Source organism: Ursus maritimus, unplaced genomic scaffold (genome assembly GCF_017311325.1).
Source record: "Ursus maritimus isolate PB19 unplaced genomic scaffold, ASM1731132v1 scaffold_3, whole genome shotgun sequence".
Classification (NCBI taxonomy): Eukaryota; Metazoa; Chordata; class Mammalia; order Carnivora; family Ursidae; genus Ursus; species Ursus maritimus.
The window spans coordinates 46,880,531-46,906,506 of record NW_024425563.1 but is presented as its reverse complement, the minus strand read 5'-3'; the positions used below and the strand labels follow the sequence as shown (position 1 = coordinate 46,906,506).

At 43.6% G+C, this 25,976-nt stretch overlaps 1 protein-coding gene and 1 non-coding gene across 3 annotated transcripts in view; both read right to left on the bottom strand.

Moving 5' to 3' along the window:
• Positions 1-25,976, bottom strand: part of JAZF1 (JAZF zinc finger 1) — a 319,574-nt gene that overhangs the window by 250,682 nt on the left and 42,916 nt on the right. The window lies entirely within an intron of this gene.
• On the bottom strand, positions 9,876-9,980 carry LOC121105980. The gene has a single exon (XR_005838711.1). It is a non-coding gene; the product is annotated as a U6 spliceosomal RNA (small nuclear RNA).

The window sequence follows — 25,976 nt, the reverse complement described above, 5'->3', positions numbered from 1 at the left end:
CGGAGCCGAGCCGCGTCACCTGCCGAGAATGCAACCAAGAATAGTGGTCGTCTTTGTGCCGGGTGACCCAGAGAGAAGGGCTGTGGAGGGCGGAGAACGTTCTTGCTCCCTGTAGCCACGGTACACTTGCTTCTCACTCCAGATCGATGAAACCTCAACTGGGGACGTGGCTCGTCAGGTGTAGCCCGAAGCGGCTGGGAATATAGGGACCTAGTGCTCAACCAGCCTCTCAATCCAAAATGACAGCGCAGCAGCAGAAGCCAGAGGCCACCAGGGCAGACCAGCAGACATAAGACAAGATACAAGATTAAGCAAAACACAGGCAACCCAAGGAAGAGGAAGAGCAGGCATGAACGACCTCAGGGGTTACGACACCATCAGAGCACAAGGCCACTCTCGAGCAGTTCCGAGGCAAGAACACCAAGTCACCACCAGCACTGGACACACGTACAAAGGGTGCTGTCCAAGGGTGCACACAAAGCTCCACTTTCCAGACCCGAAAATAGAACTGAAACAATTTCGCAGGGACAATTTATTCAACAAACCGTGGCCTGCAAATTAAAACAGAGAGACGTAAGACTAAAGGCTTATACACCACATCTTAGCCCAGCACAGCTCACTTCCCTGAGCTAGAAAACACGTGCTCTGTAGGGGTTGAACGATGCCCTCCCCAGCTGTAGAGACGGACTCGGGTGGGATGCAAGGACTCCTTTCTTCGGGGCACAGAAAGCAGAGGGAGAGCTAACCCAGGACGACACCTCAATTCTGCCACTGGTTCTCTATGCCACCTTTACTGCGCCCGGTTACTAATTCGGCAAATATTTACTGGGCACTTACTCGGGGCCAGGTCCTGGGCTCTCGGCGTTGCTTTTCTCCCAGTGCACACCGCTGAACCAGGGCCCGAGTCACTTCTTGGTTAGATTAACTTTCCAACCTCTCTTCATGTTTACCTTTCCAGCGATGCCAAATACGTTCCATTTCCAAGGTCATCAGCATCCTACTTTTTAACCAGGAGCCTCCCTCATGATGCTCCTTTTTATTACATTTTGGGGACAAGACACTCCACACCTTTGGTTCCCAAGCTCATCTTTCATCATCCCAAGATCATCAAACCAACTCGTGTTCTTTGTCTTCCCTCTTTCCTGCCAATTCTCCCTGTTCCTCTAACATTCACATCCTCAGCGGCTCCCTGGGCTGACCATCCCCTGAGGTGCCTTGATCCGGAATGGCTTGTCCCTTTCTTTATTCATCCTACCTTTCCTACATCATTCATCCGATAATAATCTAAGCACCCTCTCTATGTACATCAATCACTCTCCTTGAAAGAGCGTCCGCAAGAATGGTAGTACACACTTTATAGAGCACTTCCAACGACGCCATCTCCATCAGTCCTCAACAACACTGCGAACAGGTATCACTTAACTCACTTTACATACAAGGAAACCAAGGTGTGTACGAATTACCCAACTTGTCCTAGAGAATACAGCAAGCGAGTGGCTGGACTGGCACCCAAACCCTGTCAATCAGCTACCAAATCAGAACTTGTCCACTTATGATTCTGCCTCTGCCAAACCCAGTTTAGGAATCAGCCATGAGAAACACAGGATGGAAGGTGCTTACCTTGCCTCATCTGTTGATGGCCAAACTGGGCCAAACAGTGAAGAAAGAAAAGGCCAGCTCAAAAGAGACAGGACTTGGAGGCTTGGAATCTTAAAAGGCCTAAGTGAATTTACAAGTAGGATCCAATAAAGTGTCATCAGGAAAAACCCTGACGAAGCCGCAAAGGTTAAATCACAAAGTGTACTGATAGTTTTTAAGGAACACTTCCACATCACATGCATTAATGAGTAAAAAGGCACACATCCATTTGGCTCCTGAAAAGCTAGAATTTAAAAAGCATGATCAAGAGGAAAACACAATCAACTACAGGGAACTGTAATTAGAGAGCTTAAGAGAAAATTAAGAGAGCAGGGGTTCCAGCATTCTCAAAGAAGGTGGCATTCTGTTAACAAGTTGAGAAAGGGATGTACTTTTTGTCCCAAAGTCCGGAAAGATTAATATTTGACGGTGTGCCCACATGGCCAGCCACAGAGTTGCCAGACAGCTACCCAAGATCACACTCTCACCCCTGAGCCTTGCCTGGCAGGGCCTTTCAGCTCCACCCCAAATTTCTCTGTCTTCCCTTTATTCTTGTGAAGAGTTCAGTAGGAAACACAACTAGTAATATGTTTTGGGGTTTTTTTAAAGTTGAGTAGGGAGAATGCTTGAGATCTACTTGACAAGATGTACGACCACCACGATTTGCCTGCAGCTTCCCAAAGGCTCTCCTGCAACAGACAATTACACGTGGTTGAAGAAAGTAGGGAATTGATTGCCTCCACCTGCTTCATGTTTGGTAACAATCCACAAAACAAAGTATTCATAGATGAAGGAATATTCTCATACTTTTCTATTTGGGTAAGTAATGCTAATTCAATGAAATTCAATAATTTCTTTCGAATCTACTATAAGCCTGCCTGCACCCTTGCCAACTCCAAGTATAGGCAAAGAAGTAATACACAGAAAATACTTATTTGCTTCCATGCTTTTACTATCTGACTACTGAATTTATTTCCCTTTAGTGTTTTATTTGCTAGAATTTTGTTTTATTTATTTCTTCATTTGTTCATTCATTCATTCATTCATTCAGCTTTTTATTGAATTAGAATGTGTAGTACAGTGAGGGAGACAAACCATAAGAGACTCTTAACTACCGGGAACAGACTGAGGGTTGCTGGACGGAGAGGGTGGGGGAGGGGGTAACTGGGTGAGGTATGAAGGAGGGCACGTGATGGAATGAGCACTGGGTGTTGTATGCAATGGATGAATCACTGAACTCTACCTCTGAAACTAATAATACACCCTATGTTAATTAAATTGAATTGAAATTAAAAAAAAAAAGAATGTGTGGTATTGGATTATCCTTACATGTCATACAGGTTTTGTGACAAAGCGTAAAAGTCGGCCTTTATAAAATATCATTCCTTCCTACCACATGACAGCTATATGTCTTTGACTAAAGTCATAGCACTTCTCTGAGGAGGTTCCTCACTAGTAAAACAGAGATCATAAAATCTACCCTACCCGTCCTAAATTGGTTTTCTGGAAGCCAAATCAAATGATGAATCTGAAAGTGCTTTGCAAATATTTTCAGCATGGATACCTGTGGATCAGAAAACCTAACAGCAAAAAAATGTACTGACCTTCCAGAGACTTCCTAGGGCTGTGTCTGTGCATGGTGTGTGCGCGTGTATTATCAGCAAGAGGAGTGGTGGTGGCTTGGTGCCCTCCACATAGAATTATCATTACCAGGCACCACTATATCTCTCCAAGCATCCGGATTCTGGGTAGAAATAAGTTGGGTACAGTTGCCTATCTGCCCCTGAATTGTATGGAAAGTATGGTGCAATGCCAACATCTAATCTTTAATCATTCCAAATCTAGAGCTCTTTTTTTCACTTTGCTCTTGTTCCAAAAGCCTGACTGGTGGAGAAGATACGTGAAATGCCCCAAACCTATGATTTTTGTGATCAAGGGGTATCATCACCTCCACCCAGCTGGTGACAGAAAAGTGGCTGTCCAAGAGTTATTTAAAACAAGTACGACTAGGAAAGAACTTTCTGAAAGAAACCTTAGCGGCCTCCAAGTGGGCACTGAATGAAAAGAACCAAACGCCAGTGACAGAGAAATTAATGATACAACAATCAAGGGCAGCTTTATTAGTTTCATTCAATGAGGCAAAACTTGGACAAAAAAATTATTATTCAAACCAGATGCTGTTTTTGTAATATTCATTTCAATGATGAACTGTTTCAATTCTCTTTTATTTTGAATATGTAATATAAAGCAGGCAAATCATTACATTAATAAAGGCGCACTTGAAATTTGTAAAGTTGGTTTGAAAAAGAACTGAATGTAAGAAACCTGTTTTCCAAAGTTCATTGCCAAGAGCATTTTTGTCTTTTTTAATCATGTGACAAAAGAAATGCAATAGTGAGTTTAAGCAAGACCAATTATGAACAGCAATGAAATTACCCTTTAATGATAATCAGCCCCAAATCTTGATTACTGCCAGCTCGAATTATCTGGTCATCAGGCATATAAAGTACTGTGTTCATCTATCTCAAACAAGAATGAAGGATGGGCCCCTCAAGGTGCGTAGTCAGATAAGATGGGGAGGCGGGGAAGGAAGGAGAGGACGCCAACCACACAGACCTCAAGTGCCAAACAGAAAGCAGAATGCTCATAAAAATGTTTACTAAGCACGTAAGTGACTTTTTAGAAAAAGCCCGATGATCATCTTCCTCTTAGAAAAGATTATTCCTTCTCTTGTCAGAAGAATGATGAGGAACAGATCTTCTCCCCAGGAGAAAAGTGAGCATCTGTAGCCGGGTGGATCCCAGGAGAAGGCGAGAGCCAACTGCGGGGAATGGAGCCCAGAAAGAAGACTTTGGTCTTGACGCAGGATCCCAAAGGCAAAGGGGAACGATCCTCCAGTTTGGGGCTGTTCGGGGGTGGCAGAGCTTGCTGGGCAGTTTCTAGGTTCTCGGACAGAGTCCCACCCAGTGAATTAATTGCTACCCTAGAAACAACGTGGTATAACCACCTGCAGCCCGCTTCCGTTGCTTTAGGGAGACAGAGCTGGAACACCGTAGACATGGAGAAGACTGACACCTTCGTTTGACAAACAAGGAGACTCATGACCAAGGAGACAGAGTGAACTCTCGTGGGCCTAACTAATGGCAAAGTTAGGACTCCTTACCCACCGGCTCACTCCCGGAGGTGATGGTGAGGCTCTGAAGAGCAGCTAGTAAGGACTGCTACGGGGGCGGGGGGGGGGGGATCATCCATTCGGGCACAATTATGAACAGACACACTCCTCTTCTGCCTTGGGCATGCTCATGTGCTGATTCAACACCAGACAGGTGCAAAAGAAAATCTCTATTCATACTGGAGTTACAAATCCTGTTTACCAAAACCCACTTTGGGCGAGACACCAGGTTAGGCACCGGCATTCACTCACCTCTTGTAATGCGCACAACCCAGGAGGTGTCGATAACCTCATTCTACTGAAAACACAGCTGAAAGAGGTGATGTCACTTCCTTATGCTCACACCACTAGGTAAGTGGCAATCCCGGGTTCGGACATGTTTTTTCGAGACCCCTGAAGACACTGTGCTTTCTCCTAAGTGTTGCAAAAGAAAGAACTCATTCGACGAATTTATGAGAGCTGCACAAGTTCTGCCTAGTGAGAGTATCTGAATCATTGTATAAGAAATAAACAGATTCTGGAAAATGGTAAGGGAGCTCCTAAAATCTGGGTGTAAACCTGAGCCCCTTCGGTTACTCAACTAAGGAGAGAAGTTTCTTGCAAAATTCTACTTTTCCCTTCTAAAAACTCTTTCCTTCACAGATCCTGAATATTCCATTTATTAGTCTTTTCTCTTTCAAGCAAAAGCTCAAGTCCCCGCAAGCAGAAGAGAAGGACGATGGAAAACTTAACAAGCAGCAATGACTTCGCACAGAGACGGTCACCGAAGCAAAGAGCCTGCGGACAAGACCGTGGAGAACTTCATTACCCCGGCTTGCAGCCTTCTTGTGGCTGGCCAGGCTCCACTGGCGCCTTCACCTCCTGGCAACCACCTGCCACCTTTACCTTCTGGAAACACGGGCACGCGGCCAGGCCGGAGATTTCTGCTCTCTGACTGAACACAGCCCCAAAGACCGGGACTCACTGTGGGTTTGGTGCCTACTGATGTCTCTGCAGTTTCTAATCTTCTGCCTGTTTAATTATAACTAGAACATTCCAAAGAGGCCTATTCTTAACTAAGAGAAGACCCACAGGGTTTGAACCTGCCTCTGTTACTCTACAGATCAGACGAGAAGCGCCAGCCAGGCAAACGGGGGCTTGGTGTGTTCTCAACAAAACACAAGCAGCCTCACGTTCCTGCTGACTTTCTGAAGTTTAGTTCCTGGCAGGTTTCAGGTTCTGGGAATACCTAGATGATGAGTTCTGACCCTGAGGAGCTCACAGTCTGGTGAGGGAGACAATACCCTGAAACAATTAATGGCAGTATTAGGTGATAAGTGTGAGAACACAGAGGGCCACTAACTGCTAGAAGGAAACAGGACAGAGGAACTAGGGAGATTTCACCAAAGAAGGGGTCACATGAACTCACTTTACAAAATGAGTAGGGAGTTCTCAAGGCAATGAAATGGAGGTTCAGGAACACTGCAAGCAGAAGGGACAGTGCATTCAAAGACTCACATTTATGAAGCGGCCTGCAGTCCAGGCAGTGAAGAGAGGCAGTGTTTGCATGTGAAGGGAGGTGGGGAGGTGGGGAGCTGGGAAAGGAAGCAGCTCAGAGACTGTTACAAAGGGTCTCTATAGACATCTCAGAGTCAATGAAGGTTTTAAAGCATGTTCAGTTGGTTTTTTGTTTTGTTTTTTTTTCTTTTTTAAAGAAAGTAATGCTAGCAGACATGCCAAGGGTAGACAGGAGTCCACAACAGGGCTGTGCAAAAAAAAATTAATAAAATGTGAGCCACAGAGCTAAGCCACATATGTAATTTTAAATTTGTTGGGAGCCACATCTAAGGTAAGAAAAACACAAGTGAAATTAAATTAATAACATACTTTAACCCCCAAAGCCAAACTACTATCATTCAACATGTAGTCAATATTTTTTAAAATTATTCATGAGATCTTTCACATTCTTTTTTTCTTGAACTAGGTCTTCTAGATCTGGCACACTTAACAGCACATCTTAATTTGGATATGCCACATTTCAAGTGCTCGGAAGCCAGATGCGGCCAGTGGTCACCATATTGGACAGACAGCTCTAGATAAGCCAAATGCGAAACGCACTTAGGAGACTATGGTCGAGAGTCCCAACAAGGGATGATAAAGTTCTGAGCAGGGATTTCCAGCCCCTGAACACAGGCTAAACTGCCACGGAAATGCCATTTTACAAGTATGTGACTTGTTGTTTTGTTTTAAAGATTTTGTTTATTTATTAGACAGGGAGTGTGCCCGCTTGCGAACGGGGCGGGGGGGGGGGGAGGGCGAGAAAGAAGCAGACTCTCCTCTAAGCAGGGAGCCCGTCTCAGGACTCGATCCCAGGGCACCAGGATCATGACCTGAGCCAAAGGCAGACGCTTAACCAAATGAACCACCCATGCGCCCCATGTTTTGTTTTGTTTTTAAAGATTTATGTATTTGAGAGGGCGAGGGGCAGCGGCAGAAGGGGAGAGAGAATCCTCAAGCCCACTCCCACCGAGCACAGAGCCTCACTCGGGGCTCATTCCCAAAGCCCGCTGGACCCTGAGATTATGAACTAAGAGTTCCCCGCTCAACTGACTAGGCCACCCATGTGCCTCACTTTTTGTTTTGAATAGACAGTAATTCACATGGTTCACAAATAAAAATACAACAGCGTTATCTAACAAACAGTACTGCTCCCACCCTTTTTCTGTCTATCTCATCCCCCACCCACCCATTAAAGACAACCGTTTCTATTGAGTTTCTTTTGTTTATCCTTTCAGTGTTTCTTCATGCAGATACAAGCAGATATGAACGCAGACTCCAATTTTGTCCCTCTTCTACACCAAAGATAGCGTACTCCATATTCTGTCCTGTACCTTGCTTTTTTCACTTAATCACATATCTTGAAGATCTTTCCATATTATTGCATAAAGAGTTTCCATGTTTTCTTTAAATGCTACACAATATTCAATTGTCTCCGTGGATCACAGTTTATTTCACCAGCCTTCTACTAATGGATATTTGAACTGTTTCCAATCTCTTCTATTACAAACAATGGTCTAATGAAAACCTATACACGTCACTCTGTATGTATTCAGATGTACCTGCAGGGAAAAACTCCCAGAGCTAAATTGCTGGGTCAGAGGGTAACTGCATTTGTAATCTTGATAGATCCTGCCAAACTGGCCTTCATCAGGGCTGTGCTATTTTGTAAACTCACAAGAAGTACAATGACAATTTTTCCACATCTGGTCAACTGATGAGGTGAAAAGTACTACCCCAACACAGTTTAAGTCTGCATTTCTCTTATTATGTTGGAGTTTGGAGATCTCTTCTTTGACATAAAGATAACCCGTATTTCATGTTCTGTGAACACGTCCTTTGCCCATTTTTCTATTGGTCTGCCAGTCATTTTCTTACTCATCTGCAGGAGCCCTTTATATAGAGCTCTACAAATCTTTTTTCCCTGTCATTTGTCTTTTGAATTTACCTACTGTGGTTTTTACCAGGTAAATTCTTATCCAAATTAATCAATCTTTTTCTTTTATGGTTTCTGGATTTTAAGTCACACTAAAAAGGCCTCTTCAAAGTTATAAAGGAATTTACCCATGTTTTTTCTAGTCCTTTTATGATTTTATTTATTTTTTAAAAAGATTTATTTATTTGAGAGATAGTGAGAGCGCACGTCCATGAGCCCAGTGGGGAGGGACAGAAGGAGAGGGAAAATCTCAAGCCAGCTCCTGGCTGAGTGCAGAGCCCAACTCCAGGTGCGATCTCATGATCCTGAGATCACGACCTGAGCCGAAATCAAGAGTTGGACACTTAACTGACTGAACCACCAAGGTACCCCTCTAATTCTTTTATGATTTTAAGCAGATATGAATATATACTCATATTCTGAAATACTTGTTAGAAATATCATTTTTCACTTTCCCAACTGAGATAGACATTTTATGAATTGCCTTCCTGATTTCTTCCTTCTTTCTTTGCCATCATTCTTTTGAATATCACAGTAATCATCAGACAAAATGAACTAAATCAAGGTGGAGTTTATTTGAATGGTAAGAGATACAGAACCAACCTCATCTTTCTCCAGATACCTACCCACTTGGCCCAATACCATACTAAATACTTCATCATTATCCCCTTGGAAACATAATTTTTAAATACTTTTCTATTTGTGTAGACAGCAACCTGGATTTTTATAAACTCATGGTTCTAATTCTTTAGTCTAGACTCCACAGGGGTAAATACAATTTATGTTATTCAGCTTATTTATGGACACTGCCAAGTTTCATGAAACTGCATTCATCCAGCACTGTCCTTCCTCCCACATCAATATCTTTTCAACAGATGCTTGACTTAAAGAGATATACAGATGCAAACTGCCACTGAGAAATTCACGATTTGGAAGTTGCTAAATTATTTTCCACAAGAATACGTTTAAAAGGCAAGCAGTACACCAAAATTAAAGTTCAGCAAAACGCTGCACCTCTTGATTGTGAGTTCAAGCCTCACGTTGGGTGTCAAGCTTAGTAAGTAAGTAAATACAATACAGTATCAGATTTTTGGGGGGTGTCTGGCTGGCTCAGTTGGTAGCACATGTGACTCTTGATCTCAGGGTCAAGAGTTTGAACCCCACGTTGCATGTAGAGACACCTTAAAAAAATCTTTAAAAAGAAAAAGTTGGGCAAAACACTCATCAATGACAGAATTCTGGTTTATCCAAGTTCATTTTATATGCTCACAAATGTGACATTCAAAAGATTTACGAAAAAAAAGAAAGGAGGAAAAAAAACCAGAAAAGCAGTTCAGAAAATACTTGGTCCACCTCAGCTGAAAGAGAGAAAGTGGTTTGTTTTTTTTTTCCATTTTCATAAAGGTAAATAAAAATAGGGGTGCCGGGGGGGCTCAGTTGGTTAAGTGTCTGCCTTCAGCTTTGGTCATGATCCCGGGGTCCTGGGATCAAGCCCCGCGTCTGGGATAGAGCTCCCTCTCCTTCTGCTTGCTGCTCCCCCTGCTTGTGCTCTCCCTCTGTCAAATGAATAAATAAAATCTTTTTTGAAAAAATAGAAATATGGAACACTTCACAAATTTGCATGTCATCCTTGCACAGGGCCATGTAATCTTCTCTGTAATGTTTCAATTTCAGTATATATGCTGCTGAAACGAACATGAGAAATAATATTCTTTAATAGGGGCTTAACCTTCCCAATTATTTCTATTCAAAAGTTTCCAATAAATTGGAATTTTTAAGGTAAAAATGAGAAAGGTATAGTATTTTATGGTAAATGCTCTTCTAATATTAATTCCTCTCCTGTACATCAGCAGCCTTCAAGTTGTATCCAATCAATGCACGCTGCACGTATTTCCCTGCCACTGGAGGCTGTAAAATTAGTTATCACAAGAGAGTTACACCCACCCACCCACACACACACACACACACACACAGAGTGATAAGCAAGAGGATATAAGCATATCCTCAAAAACAGCAAGGGGGTCAGTTCCTACAGGGGACGCTCATGTACTAGACATGAATTATAAAATCTTACATAGGGGCTAATAGCACCAGGAAAATAACGACAGCGACAAAACGGTCCTACATAGGAAATAACGGAAATGCCGGGGAAGTGGGTCAGGAGGGTCCTATGGAGTAAAAGCTCCCACAGACAGGAACGAAGCATAGCTTCTGAGACCTCTGTGATGTTTGTTTGTTTCTTTCTTTCTTTCTTTTTCTTTCTTTCTTCCTTCTTCCTTCCTTTTCTTTTTTTCTTTCTCTTTCTTTTCTTTCCTTCTTTCCTTCTTCCTTTCTTTCATTCAAGATTTATTTATTTAAGAGAGAAAGAGAGCAAGCAGGTGGGGGTGTTAGGAGGAGATGGAAAGAGAATCTCAAGCGGACTCTGTGCTGAGCACAGAGCCTGACGCGGTGCTCGATCGCACAACCTTGAGATCACGACCTGAGCAAAAGCCAAGAGTGGGGCGCTTAGCCTACTGTGCCACCCAGGCGCCCCCTCCTCTATGATGATACCAAAAGAAACAGAGCTGAAGTGGAAGCCAATAGCCATGGGACCACAGAGGCTGTATTCATGCTACTGCTGGGGTGGCATGCCCGTCTCCCTAACATCACCCCTCCCCTCAAGCTGCTGCTTCCCATGTCAGCCTGCAGACTCATGAGAAAGACTCACAAACCTCAACTCTGGCCCTGAGATGACGCGCTCTTGAATTTTGACCTTTTTTTTAAATCTGCAAATGCCTAATGAAGGCGATTTACCCCCACATCATACCTAAGTACCTAAAACTAACCATGAATGCCCACTGCCCCTCCCCTCCAACAGAACTCCATCTTTTCCCATCTATATCAACATATTATTTTCCAATTTATGAGGACTCCTTCACACCACCTTACACCTTAGGCATTTCCTGACTCTCCACACCCTACCACAGCCTCCCGCCGAGTCTTTATCACAGAGACAAAGCTGTTTCCAACTTCAGACCGTCCTCATGACCAGGACCCTGTGCCTACTTCATACACTCCTGATTTCCTTCTTTCTTCACTCCCCCATCTACAAACGATTCTGTAAACAATTGCCATATACCTTTTCTACGTGGTACCAAAACCTTCCACGTTCCCCAGGACTTCCACGACAGGCTGAAACCATGTCACCAATTGTTTCATTCACTCAACAGATTATTTACTGAGTCCCCCTTTTGGCCAGGCACGATTCTAGGCATTTGGGATGTAACAGATTGAACAGACAAAACTCCTATTTAATCTTAACCTATTTTTTCCAGCCCTTCACCCCACTAGTCTCCTAGATAATTTTAAACATTATCTATAAATAAATCTATACCAGAAGTTATATTCGGGTATAATTATATATTCAAGGATACCTTAAAAACCTGTTGGACCCAGTAGTGAGCAAGACAGATACAGCTTTTTCCCTAAGTCCCTCTCTGTCCTCCTCTCACCTTTCTGCTCTGAAAGCCTTCTTCTTTCCTTGCCCTGTGACCCCCGACCACCATGAAATACTCCACTGAAACCCTCCAGCTTAGCTAAAGACGTCCCTGGGCAGCGATGCCCGCAGCAGGGACCACCAGTCCTTCTCCTGACACCTGTATCTTGCACAGTGGTTCTGGGCAGGGGCTGTTTTCTTTTCATGGGTTTCATGAATCTCCCTAATTAGAACAGAGGTCTCTGAAGACCAGATACTTGTCTTCTTCCCACTTCCTGGCAGGATTCCATAATCACAGAACATTACTGCCAAAGGCAATGTCTGATCCCAGTTCATCAAACCCATCTTGCTGCTTGAGAAAGTTGAGGCATAGGGAGGTTAAGTCATAGTGTCAAGTGCTTAAAAAAAAGTGAATAAATATTAATTGCAGACTGGCAGGCAGCCTTTTCTTTGTCCCTAGGGAAGGCGGAAGATGGCCGGACTGCTAGCTGCATGCAGTTCTTTCCTCCTAGGATCCACGCACGTGCTCCCAAGCTGTCTGACAATCTGCTGAGAGCTGCTGCCCCGCTGAGGCCTAACTCACCTCACCCTGATGGGTCTGCCGAGTTCTACACGGCTGCCCTCTTTCCAACTGTCTGCTGCCTGGGGACACCTGGAGATCTCGGTGATGCTAAACAAGGAGACCCGAAGCCCCTAGGTTTTCCAGACTCTAGACTGCTCTCCCTCTCTGCCCCCACAAAATCCAGGGCTTCCTTTAGCCTTCCTGCCATATCAGTGCTTGACCTTCTGCCCTGGCCAGGGAGCTGCCCCTGCTGGGAGCCAGAGAGCTCTCTGAGGGAGACAGCTGGTAACAGCAGGAACACACAGGGAGAGGTTAATGGAGCCTTAATTAAAAGTATCTACAAGTGCAAAATCAGCATAGCCCTCTGAGAAGTACAATTTGGAACAGGCTAGTGGAGTCCAGACGCCATTTACAAAGCAATGAGATGTAGCATGATGTAGGAATGCCAGGATTTTTAGCCTGAGCCCCATTCCTATCCCCTACCGCCATGTCATTCCCTCCACACTATTCATATGGAATTCAAAGAGGCATGTGTGATCCTTTGCTCCCATTCCTCCTACCTACTGAAATGGCAGTGGTGCTCGGTAATGTTTCCTGAATCTCCTACAAATGAAAGGCCAGTTTGCCCTTTGCTGGAGCTGAAAAAAGTCAAATTTAACAGAAGCAGTCATATACATGTGGTCAATATAGATAAGATTGGCTCGTGTTTGTCTGTTTCTCTGGGGGGCCCAGAAGGACTGATAGTACTTAATTGGCCACAGATTATGAAACCCACGTTCATCAAATTATACTGGAGGTAATTGCCCCTCACATGTTGTTTTAGGCAGCTGTTCCGTTATTCACAAGTAAATCTGTGCCCTCAATTTATAATAATCCCTCGATGGCATGGTCTTCTGGTATAGCCGAATCCCATAACCTTGGAAGCCACCAATAGTTCTCTCTCAAGTTATCTCTGGACCTGGAAGGATAGTTTGGTGGGAAGAAAATCCTGGTTTTCAAGGTCAAAGAATATTCCTTACATTTATGAAAACCTTTGAAATATAGAAACTTCCTACCTAACAGCAGCTAGCAAGAAGCCTTGACTGTTTCTAAGTAAATGAATTGTTAAAAGCAGAAAAAGAAAAATATTCTAAACTCCAAAATCATCCCTCTGATTTTAGCTTCTTTGGGGGAAAGAAACACAGATTCATGCCTGAACCCAGACCACATGACATCATTCTGTCAGAGACAGAGCTGCCAGAGTTGTCTCTCACGCGCCCCCTCCCCTCTCTCCTGCTGCAGCTTTTCCTCTCACTCCTCCCCTGCAGACAGGCCGCCTTCCATCCAGTCTGGACTGCCCACTATGTCTGGAACATGCTCTGCAGCTCAGCTTATGTGATTATCTGAACCTCGCTGACCCAAACGGGGCCACCATGACCCAGGTCAGCCTAACAATAACCGCTGACCCAGACCATGGGCTGGAACTCTTTCTGGTCTCCCCTGCCTCAAGCTGGGGCTGATTCAGGCAACGAGGGTGATGCTGAGCCAGCGATCAGTCTTTAAGGGGTCCTCCCAAGTCTCACAGAGGAGGAGGAGACAGGCTGGGGGCCGGACATGTCAGTGCAGCCAGCCTTTTATTAGCCACAGACCTGAGCAGATGAAATGCCAGTGAATCACTTCCTCTAAGGTTATGTCAACCCTGGCATATGTCAACCGCCCACCACCACCACCCACACAATAACACAGCATTCATCCATTCATTCGTTCATTCCTTCATTCGCTATTTAATGAGTCCCTGCATAGATGTAGGCAGATGCATCTCAAAATTGCAAATCTAGTAAACTCCTAGTTAGCCTGAACCCACTGAAGTACAAACTTCCGTTAACCGGAATGATGGGGTTCCTTCATACAAGTCACATTCAAGCCATACTGAACACACCAAGTTACTGATCTCCTGTGTCTAAAAACACCTCTGTCCCTCTTCTCTACCAGAAGAACTCAACTATATTTATACTGAAAGATACAGATGTCCCTTCCCTAGGAAGCCTTCCCTTCCAGTCTTCTTAGAAGACTTCCCAGCTACATCTCCCACCACACCTTTCTTTATTCTCTCCTCTAGCTATACTGCCCTTTTCTCACTTTCTGCCTTCCATGTTAAGTCCCTTTCTGCCTCAGGGCCTTTGCATATGCAGTCTGCGGTGTTGAAATGTTCTTGCACATATTCCAATTCATGACCGACCCCAGGACCACCGCCTCTACTGCTCTCTTCCCTTTATCAAAGGAAGCCTCCCCAGCCTGCAGATCTCAGCTGACCCAGGCAAGCCATCCATTATTCACCCCCTATAGTCTCACAGGCCTTTCCTTCCCTGCGCTAATCAGAGCTGTACTGTTAGAACTGTGATACTATTTGATTAAAATCTATCTCCTCACTAGACTATAAGCTCCACAAGAGCAGGGACCAGGACTATTTTCATTTCTCACTGTAAACACAGGGACTAGCCCAGTGGCACACAGTATGCAGAGTATCAGCTGAATGAATGAGGGACCTTTTCTCCAGTGCTTGGGTCACTGAATTCCAGTTGCCCGTTTGTGTACTGGCCCCCAAACCTGGCCCCTGCCAGCCACCCCAGAACCAAATACTTTTCTACAATGTCCTTTTTAAATGGACATTTAGCCCTGTCACCTACACCTTGCATATCCACCTTTAGCAAAAATGGAGGGTAAAAATAAGGATCTTAAGATCCTACGGTTGAAGATCCTCATGTGTACTAAGGTCGTGGAAACTGTCCTTAGAATAGATCTAAAAAGGGGAGGCTGGCTGGCTCAGCCGCTAGAGCATGTGACTCTCGAACTCAGGGTTGTGAGCTTAAGCCCCATATTGGGTGTAGAGCTTACATTAAACAAACAAAAAGAATATATCCAAAAAGGCTGAAATACAAGGGTGGGGGCGTTAAGTATTATTGAGTGTTTCTGGTCAACTCTAACCTAACCAGAAAAGTCATACCAACGAACCTCACTTCCTGGCTCCTTTTCAGTTGATGTCTCAGCTGTTGCGACCACTGAGGAGGACCCAAACCGAGAGACTGAAGACAGCCACGTGCCATGCGCAGCTTCTTGGTTAGTGGCTGTGACGGGCTGAATTGTGCCCCAACCCCTCACAAATTCCTATGTTGAAGTCCTAACCCCCACTAACTCAGAATGTGACCACATTTGGAGACAGGGCCTTTAAAGAGGTGATTACATTAAAAGAGTCCCTTAGAGCGGGCTGTAATCCAACCTCCGACCTTATCTCAGAAGAGAAGATCCGGACACGGCACACACAGAAGGGAGGGCAGGCAGCCACCTGCACGCCCAGGCGAGACACCTAGAGGACACCAACCCTGTCCACACCTGGATCTGGTACATCTAGCCTCCGGGACCACGAGAAAATACTTTTCTGTTGTTTAAGCCAGCCAGGTTGTGGCACTTTGTTACAGCAGCCCTAGCTAACCAATACAGTGCCCCAGCAGCTCTTGAGACAAAGGGAAGGAACGTTCGCCAAGTATGCACTTCCCACCACACCCTTTGCAATCCCATGTGTCGGCAGCTCCCTGCTGCTGCTGAGGCAGAGTCACAGGAGACTGAGCTATATTTTGACTCCAGGGCTATCTGCTTCCAAATTCCATATCCTCTGTTGCACTAGACCTTCAGATCCCGAAGACCAAAGTGGAGTATAAAATAGGAAAGTGGATCCTAATTTACTTTATTTGGCCCCTAGAAAATGGGCAAGATCACCATTTTAGCTAAGCTGAAGAATCAGATGCATTTGTATGCATCACCCAAAGAAAGCGACTGACACACTGTGAAACAGATGTGAATAGGAACTAATTTTGCTTTTTAATGAGCATTTTGACCAGATCAATACTATAAAATGCTAAACTGCAAAATGTCATTACAATTTAAATACACCTGCCCAGTTGATTGGTTCAAAGCGGCACTTATAGTACCTAAAAATGTATTTTCTCCTAATAGCAGGAGTCTGTAATGTAAAATAAAGTCATGCAAATTTGAATTTCACTGCGTAAAGGACAGAACCTGGTCTAGCCCACAAACCACGCAAAAACAAAAGAAACAAAATGCAGCTGAATGCTTCATCAGCTGTCTGTCACTTTCTGAATGGTGACTAATATTCTAATTATTAGTCACCACACCGCGAAGGTGCAATTAGGAAACAGGGACGATTGCTTTAATTTTTGTTGTTGTTGTTAACCCACAATTTGTGAGGCCTGCACGAAAATATGATTTAAGTCCCCATCGTCTTATAAAGGAAAAAATGATTACAGTTAAAATTCAGTTTCCCCCCCAACCCGTATTAAAAAAAAAACCTTTGAAGTTGTATTGACAGATATGACTAACAACTGTAATCACAGAAATAAATTTAGTAAAACGATAATTTATCTGTCACAATTTACTGAGAAAGAAAAAACTGCAGCACAAGCAGCTGAATTGTGAAGTTAAATGAAAGCAAAGATAGAACCCAGTTTTTAATGAAATGTAGAGCATTATTAATTGGTTTCCTAGCAACAGCCAGGCTAAAATTACTTAACATGTCTGCTCAATCATATGCAAATATGAGTGTTATCCCTTAAATGTTGATTACAGTTCGTCTTTTCAGATGCAAATCCAATGTGTAGAGTGACTGTAAATGTTGACAATGCTGAGACCAAAAAAATCCCCTGATTAACACCAATCTGCTGTTGAAAGCACCAGAGCTGAGGATCTACCCTTCGGAAGGGCTGCAAGCTGCTCGGGGCACCTTCCTTACCTGCTGTCTCACCTTACCAGTGCCCTCAGCCCACCACTGGCATTAGAGGACAAACCCACAAGACTGCTGGGCCTTGCTGAACGCCCCTGCAATGACTTCTCACAGCGCTAAATGAGGGAGTGTGATGCTTCCAGCTTACAGTTCAATCAGATGACGCAAGGGCTTGCCAACCCAAGACCAAGGCTGGGCTCAAGTCTGGTGTGCACAGAAAACCAGACCTTTCAATGACTCCACCAGAGCCCACACAGTCAAATTCCCTTCAAAAGTGCCAAATGAGGCACTCTTCAACTTTACTTCAGCCTCGTCCTGCTGTTCAAGGGCTGCTGGGAACACATTCCACTGGCACTAGGCACCAAGAAGGGGTGCCTCTAGGGGCAGAAAGTGTGTAGCCCTGTCCTGATCACCAGTGGGCTCCAAGGCCACCTCAGTAACACACCACTCCAAGCTACAGCAATGTGCTTGCCGCTTTCACTTATCCATGCAGCAAATACTTATTACGTAATTACAATTTGTCAGGCAATGATCGACGCGCTGGAGACAGCAGTGAATAAGAAAAAAAAGTCCCTATCTCCACTCATCTTAGTGCCGGGGAGAGACAAATAAATCAAGAAACACATAAACAATAAAATTTCAGGTGGTGATTTAAAAAAAAAGGGGGGGGGAGAAAAAAAGTAGCCTAAGGAGGGGAGGGGGAGGGGGAGCGTCCAGGAGACCACCGCAGAGAAGGCCTCTCGAAGGGAGACTTCTGCACAGATTTAGAAGAAAAGGAAGGTCCCAGGCCCAGGAGGGAGAAAACAAGCCTGCACCCTGGGCAGAAATAGGCCTGGAACAACATGTGGGCCAGGCTGGTTAATGACAAGGAACAGGAAAAGAGTGTGTGTGTGTGTGTGTGTGTGTGTGTGTGTGTGTGATGTGACAAGTGCAGGTTTGAGTTAAGTTCCTAGACTACCTTCCAGAAAGATCGCATCCCTAAGCCACTGCCTTACAGTATTTCAGGGACGCTACTGTCTCCAGGCCCACCTTAGGAGTATACCTCAGGACTAAGAGATGGAGTGTAAGTCAGCTATAGGCAGGAGGAAAAAAGAGGGGTCTGTCCCACTGAACCCTAAAGGTCCTTTCCTCTCCAGGTCAAGTCTCAGTGCTCTCCTGACCCCTGAGAAATTTCCGAGTCAACTGGAAAGTACAACCTTGAACTGATGTCCCCTACAGGAAGTGCGGTAGCTTTTTCCACCCAAAGCCCTCTGCTGCAAACCTTCAAAGGTTAGGGACTAGAGAGTTTGTTCCTGACACCCAGTCAAGACTCCAGGACATGCCAGACAGTGGCTGGAAGCTCAGGACATCTATTCCAAGAAGTTCTAAAACTTGCTTACAAGGAGAATCGACAAAGATCATACGCACAGCTCCATACCAAGCCTAGGATCCCCAGACTAACCTTATGGGTGTTGGGCCAAGAAATGGACAGATTCTTCTTCCAACACATTATCCTTTGTCTTTACAGGTCGTGCCTTAAGTCTCTGAAGGCTTTAAGAGTTAGTATTCAATGCAAATGACCTTAAAAGAAACCTGTGAAAGCTTAGATGTAGTCCACCTGGGAGTGGGGGCTAAGGGCTTGGTGTGAGCAGACAGACGCTGCAGAGGAACCTGTTGCAAGTGGGATGGGGCTTCGTCTATCTGGTTGGTGGAGAACAGACCTGCTCTGAGAATGGTGTCAACAGCATGCTTTGCAGAGGAGATGCCACACTGGTCTGTATGCTACATTTTGCCAGTCTTGCCTTAATTCATGTGAAGCCTTAACAAGAAACAGCGCTAGTACTTGATTTAGCCTGGAGTCTAGAAAGGAAAAAAAAGTGCCAAACTGTTTCGTTTCATCAAAGCGGAGCTAAGTGTCAAAAAGAAAGAAAAATGGGGCCCACCACTCAGTTAGAAGGAGGACAGCCCTCTCTTTGCAGCTTCTAATCACAGTTGAAGGAGGCCAGAATCAATTTTGAGTGGCAGACCAAACAGGTTGTACATGTGACCGGAGCCCTGGTCACTGAGATGTTTCTTTTAGGCCCGTGGTTCCTGAAGCAGCATCGGCAGTGCCTGGGCCCTTATTAGAAATGCATAGTCACAGGCCTAGCCCCACACTTACCGAATTAGCAGTCTGGCAGCGGGCCCAGAAATCTGTTCTAACAAGCCCTCCAGGTGATTCTGTGCATGCTACATTTGAGAGCCAGTTTCCGAGGCCAGTTCAGCAAGATGGTGTGTCTCCGAGTCTGTGCTTAGCACCATCTTGCTGCAAATTACTTCAATCAACAGGAAGCCAAGGATACGGCTGCACCGTACCTTTAGCACGTGGCATGCGTTCAAAATAAACACACTAATTGTGTGAATTCCTGACACAGTAACTTTTTCCAAAGAATGAGCCGCTCAGAACACAAGATGCTGATTTACTGATTTCTTAAGATAACCGATTTTTCTGGCAAAGAGAGAAATGAAAAAAAGAAAGTCAGTTATTATTTAGGAAACTCGAGTTTGGTGTAGGCTTCTGAGAGAAGCTTTGAGGATCACTGAGCTCTCGGACCTACTGCTTGTCCCCCTTCCCAGACCCAACCTTCCGAGCGTTCCTGACGATGAAATACATGTTACGCAGCAAACGTTTATCAAAAACACTGAAGATGAAAAAATAATCTAGAAGATGCTTTGATCCTTATAAGATAAATATACATGCGGAAACCTACAGTCAGAAGGGTGAATCTCAAAGTTAATTGTGCATCAGAATCACTTGCAATGCCTGATAAAAATGCAGACTCCTGGGACCCATTACCAAACATTTTTATTTATTTGAGTTGGGGTCCAACATTCTTTCAAATAAACAATCCCCAGGTGATTCTGATGCAGGGATCTGTATTTAAATTACTGAGCCACCTGGGTGGCTCAGTCGGTTGAGCGTCCCATTCTTGTCTGGGCTCAGGTCATGATCTCAGGGTCCTGAGAGCAAGCCCCGACCCCTGCCTCCTGTCAGGCTCCTGAGATCGAGCCGGCCCCCATCAGGCTCCGGGCTCAGTGGGGAGTCGGCTTGAGGTTCTGTCTCTTCCCCTCCCCCTGCCCTGCCCCCTGCTCTCTCAAATCAATCTTTAAAAAAACAAAATATTTAAAAAAGTACTGACATAACTCCTCTAATTTTCAAGGGGTATTAATAAGGGGATTGAGAGAGGTTTTTTTTTTTTTTTTAGGAAAATTAAGCAGTTCTTGAGCAAAAGAACTACAAGTTCCTTTTTTCTCTGTGTGTGCTAACGCTGGAAAACTAGCTGAGAAGCAGTTCGTATGTATCTATCACTAAGGTAACTTTTTAATAAGTAACTTTTCTCTGATTACAAAAGTTATTCATGTTCATTGTAAAAAAGATAATAAAAAAGCAATAGGGAGAAAGCAAAAGTACCCATACCCCCACCTCTGAGATAACTTGGTATATTAATATTCTTCCAGATAACTTGCTCCTTCACACACACACACACACACACACACACACACACACACACACTTTCTGCTCTCTTTTTAAAAATAGTAGGATCAGAGACTATGTAGTTATTGTATTATGTGTTTTTTTACATCTAACAACACTGTCGACATCTTTCTACCACTCCTTGATTTTATTAGATATAAAATGACAGGATGTCGGGATGCCTGGGTGGCTCAGTTAGTTAAGCATCTGCCTTTGCCTCAGGTCATGATCCCAGGATCCTGGGATCGAGTCCCACATTGGGCTCCTTGCTCAACAGGGAGCCTGCTTCTCCCTCTGCCTGCTGCTCCCCCTGCTTGTGCTCTCTCTCTGTCTGAAAGAAATAAACAAAAACTTTAAAAAAACTGACAGAATGTCTAAATATTAACTCTATATTGGTTAAGAGTTTTTTTATAAAATCAAGGAATTAAAATTCTATGTGGCCAGTACATAAATATGCACAATGAACATATCAATACAAATATTTGTGTCATTTGTACAGGTATGCTAGAAATCTCATTATTGTTTTAAGTGATTTAGCATTAATAGAGTTTATTAGCAATTTTATTAGCTCCTTAGTTCATTTTAATGAATGTGTACACATTACTTAAAGGCCTCTAGACATATATATACAATACATTAACACAACATGTATTCACTTTAATGAAACTTATTAGACCAAGGTTTTTCTCATTAAATTCAAAAGGACCCAAAAGACTCTACTGGAACAAAATTGAGATCAAAAAAAATAAATAAATTTTTTTTAACATGCCCTGAGAGTCTAGAAACTTTAATTCTATTCAACCAGGAAGTGGCCAAAACATGAATGCATTTCACAAAATTACACTCATCATAACTTGAAAGGTAAATTCTTGCATGTTTTATAAACGGGGCAGAAAGAATGGGAGTCTGTATGACTAGCTCACATTCACACTCTCCTGCAATGCTTGGTAGCAGAAAGCTTGCCGTGGACTCAACACTTAGCAGACATGGGAAGTTAAGCCGCTCGATTTTTCTGTGCTTCCATTCCTCATATGGAATGAGGATACTAAGACATAAATATCTGTGTTACCGGTTTCCCAGAGGTTTTCTGAGAGCCAAGTGGGATAATACAAGTGAGGTTCTAAAGCACTATGCCAATGTTACCCAGAGTCTAGCGGAGATCCAGCTCTCTGAAACAGTGCTCACTCACCATTTCTTAGCCTACTACCATACCCCTCAATCTCTTGAACACAAGAAAATAGACAGAATGCAAAATCCATATGTGTTAGGCCAAAGAACAGGGAATAATTTAACCTTTTAATTCTTGGCCTGAAAACTGCTTTACAATGGAATCAGACCCAAGGGTCCCTTACTATGATCATGAAAAGTGCAAGGGATATATTCTCCACGAACAACTGTTCTCTGAAAGTGATGGGCATGGTCCCACCCCAGGTTTATTGTCAACAGTACCTGGGGAGATTTTAGAAACAAAGACTCTCAGACCCCACATCAGAGATTCGTGAGTTTTTAACATAGGCACGTAGGAAATTTTAAGATGCCCTGACCTATCCCAGTTGTTTCTCAGCCACTTATTCCGGACATTAAACAATGCTTGTTAGTTTCCGTAAGCCTGGGAACCCTAAGCACAACACGAGTGAGTGGCAAGATGGTGGGTGACGTGTCTATTCGCGAGGACAGAAGGCCCTCCAAACTGTGCTCCAGCAGTTCAACAAAAACTGACGACCTGAAGGTCCGTAACAAACTTTCCCCGAGATCAGGGAAATAGCGGAAGATCACCAATCCCCTTCTAAAACATTTTTTATTTTACCACAACCTTTTCTCCATACACAAATAATACCATGATACGCACTAGAAGAGTAGACATTTTAAAAATATGCTCAAAATCATAATTATCATCTCTTTTCCTATAAACAACAAACAAAAGGGACAGACATTTGGCCCCTCCAACCTGCTCTTTGCACAAACTGACAAAGTTCTGGACACAATATTCTTTTATTCATTCAACAAATGACCAAAATCAGCGTTTCTCAGCACCAACCACAAATCTGCAGAGCTCGTCCCAGAGCCGCATCCTACAATTTGCATCGAGCTCTGTGGCTGTGACTTTAGAGAGCCAAATATTGCCTGATTCTTCTGACCTCTGGCTTGGAAAACCGGGCTGTCGCTTTGCCATGGGCATTCTTTCTCAAAAGTGTCTCTTCCTCTGTGGGCAAAGCAACAGCACAGCGCTCTCCGTTTACTACTGTTAGGTGTGATTCTTGAAATCCGGTGGGATTTAAAAAAAAAAAAAAGATCAACACACAAGTCTTCAAATTAAGTGTATTCAAAATCTCACCTGGAACATACGGGTCAGAGGCTGACCACGTAAAATATTGATTAAACCAAAAAACTCTTTGATCATGCTGATCCCATGATCAGATGTTTCTTGGCTAAAACATTTCTCCGTTGAAATCCCAAGGAGAATATCATTATATGTAATTTTCCTGCTAGAAGGATGGAATGGAATGTAAAAAGTGCTCATTTTGAAAACATGTAAGTTATTGGTCACTTGGTTACCATTAGAGAATACTAATTAGGGTAAACAGTATGTGGCAGTCTTGGCCTGAAAGATCGTCAGCAATGAATTCATTAGGGAGAAAGAGGATCAGCAAGGCTCAGCTAATTTATAATATTGACCGCAACATAAAATCAAGTTCTGTTCCAGAACCAGAACTCATTAACAACACAATGGGAGAGAAGAGAGCAAAGACTATTTTGCTTACAAGCTGGAAGACTTGTGGGAACAAAGATGAGGATGCTCATTGCTTAAGGGAAACCAAGACTGCCCATAAAGCTTTCAAAGGAGTCAACTTCAAGGACAAGGAAAGATTCTTAAGGGTGGTAAGGAGAGGATTAACTAGAAGTTATAAAGTGAAATTATTGCAAATGCAATTTGAGCTACACATAAGGAAGCAATTTCCAGCCATAATTTTAATTAGGAGCACAGAATGATCTTCTGTGTAATGATGGCCCTTCATCATTACCATTATTCAGAATTACCCTGCCTCCACATGCATAAACATAGCGTGGAAATGAAACATAGATGTGGAAGAAAGGTCAACCATAATCAATTTTTTTAATCCTCCAACTGCAGGTGAAATTTTCCAAATAAAATACCCGAATACAGTTAGCTCTCAATTTATATTTAATTTACCAACAATTAATAAGCCTGGAGAGCTACCACTCTCTCCCACCCTCAACCCCAACCCATCTCTGATCCTTCACACTACACCCAAATATGGAACTTTCTGCTGATGCTGCGCAGGAATCTTTAAAGACACCCATGGAACTCTCGAGAGAATCTGTGAGTGGAGCGAAGGAAGGAGCCATAAAAAGCAGACACTGCTCTAACCACAGAGGCAAACTCCAAGCAAGAAAGGTTGGGTCTCCCCTGTCCAAAAAAAATCATCCTCACTCATCTTTAGTTTACCATTTATTAAAATAGGAAATTCATTTGGCTTCATACTCATAAAAATGCAAGTAATTTTATAAGCAGACCAGACCATATCAGTAATTCACACCGTGAATCAGATTTGCTTTCCTACCACCAGCTGTAACTGGCTGCCTTGAAGAAATGAGAGTTTTGAATGGGAATGGCTCAAAGGGGAAGAAAGGTAAAATTAAGTTTAGAAGAAGTGCTATAGGGGTATGGCCGGGAAAGGGCACCACAATGGGGAGACAGAATGAAAGAATCATAGGAACACCTGCTGCCTAGAGAAAAGGATACAGATAAAGAGAGAAGATGACGGACAATGTACAAATTGTGTTTACTTTTTAAAATCTGCCAGGAGGACCCAAGAAAGAAAATAGAAATATTATCTTTTCCCTTTGTCTTTACCTAGCAGCAACTTGCTTTCGGGACCCAGAATTCAGCCTAGCATTGTGCTTTCCATATCACAGGCACTCAATAAACATCAAGCAAATGCATGAATGATACTCCCGCTATTACTCAAAATGAAGCAAGCCAACTCTGAGCTATCCTGTCAGCTTTCCCAAGTGACAACTAGGTAAGTGTGGGGCGGGGGGAGACTAATATTCTCCTTATAGAGGAACATCATCAATTACTCTGGAAAGATACAGGTGATTTGAAACACAAACATGCACACGCTACACTGCATGCACCCAGAAGAAACAGGTGTGAGTGAAAATGAAGCCTGGAAAAGTCTAGTCCCAGTATTTGTGTTCCCCCCAACGAGAGAGCCCCTTCTCCTCAACAGGCTAGGTACCTAACAACAGAACTGTGTTGCTACTACAAACATGAACGAAAAGGCAGATGTGAGACAGAGCTTTCACCATGTGGTACAAAATACAGTGTTTAAGATGGAGGGGTTGTTACATGTTATGAGTTTTACAATCGTTATGTCAGTTAATTGCTTATAAGAGCAAACAGCCCCCTGCCACGTGCTCATAACTACATGTTCTTTGGCTATTTTAATAAGAACTGGTTTGGATTTATAGCAAAATAACTTTACTCAGGACTTTCTGCCAAAATCTTATCTGATCAACGCCCCCCACGCGCGGACATCTGGGGACGGCGTTTTGAGACAACACGGAGGAGATGTTTTGAAGGGCAGAAGAGAGCTTCAAAAGAAGCAATTACTTTTTAAGTCAAATCAATAGTGAAGAGCATGAACTGTAAAATGCCTCTTAAAAACTCTTTTCAGGCTGAGGTGCAGTGACATTTACAGCAACGCCGAGAACAAAACACTTATAAACAAGTCAGTGGTATTCTGGCTAGTAGGTGGCACCAACATAAAATTCTGTTTGCATGTCTGTCTCTAGGTAGGAGGAGGTTATCAACAGATCCATCTCTAGTCCTCTTCCTGCACTGCCGTCTCGTGCTATTGTACCGGCTCTTATTGTAAGCAACACCGTGTACTGAAGTTTCTGCAAGCTGCTGAGATGGGCAACTGTACAAACACCTTTTTTTTTCCATTCTCCCCGTTTCACTTCAGGAAAAATACTCATGTTTCCGAGATGCATGGGTAGCACCGCCAATCTATAACGCTGCTATGGAAGCCAAGAACGTAACAACAACGAGGACCATCGTACTGGGGACTAATTATCGCCTGTTCACGACGGGCAGGTACCAGGCTGGACCGTGTGCATTTACTCTCTCACAGAAGCCTTCCAACTCTGTGAAGAGGTGTACTCTTGTTTTACAGGTGCAGAAAACTGGGGCACAGCAAGTTTAAGTGACTCGTCTGAGGTCGTACCGATAAGAATACATGGTGGAAGTGGAATTCAAACCCAGTTTTCCTAACTCTAAACCCAAGCCCTAATCTGCCACACTACGCTTTTTCTGGCTCTTGTGATCTTTTTTTTTTTTTTTAAAGGTTAAGGATTTTATT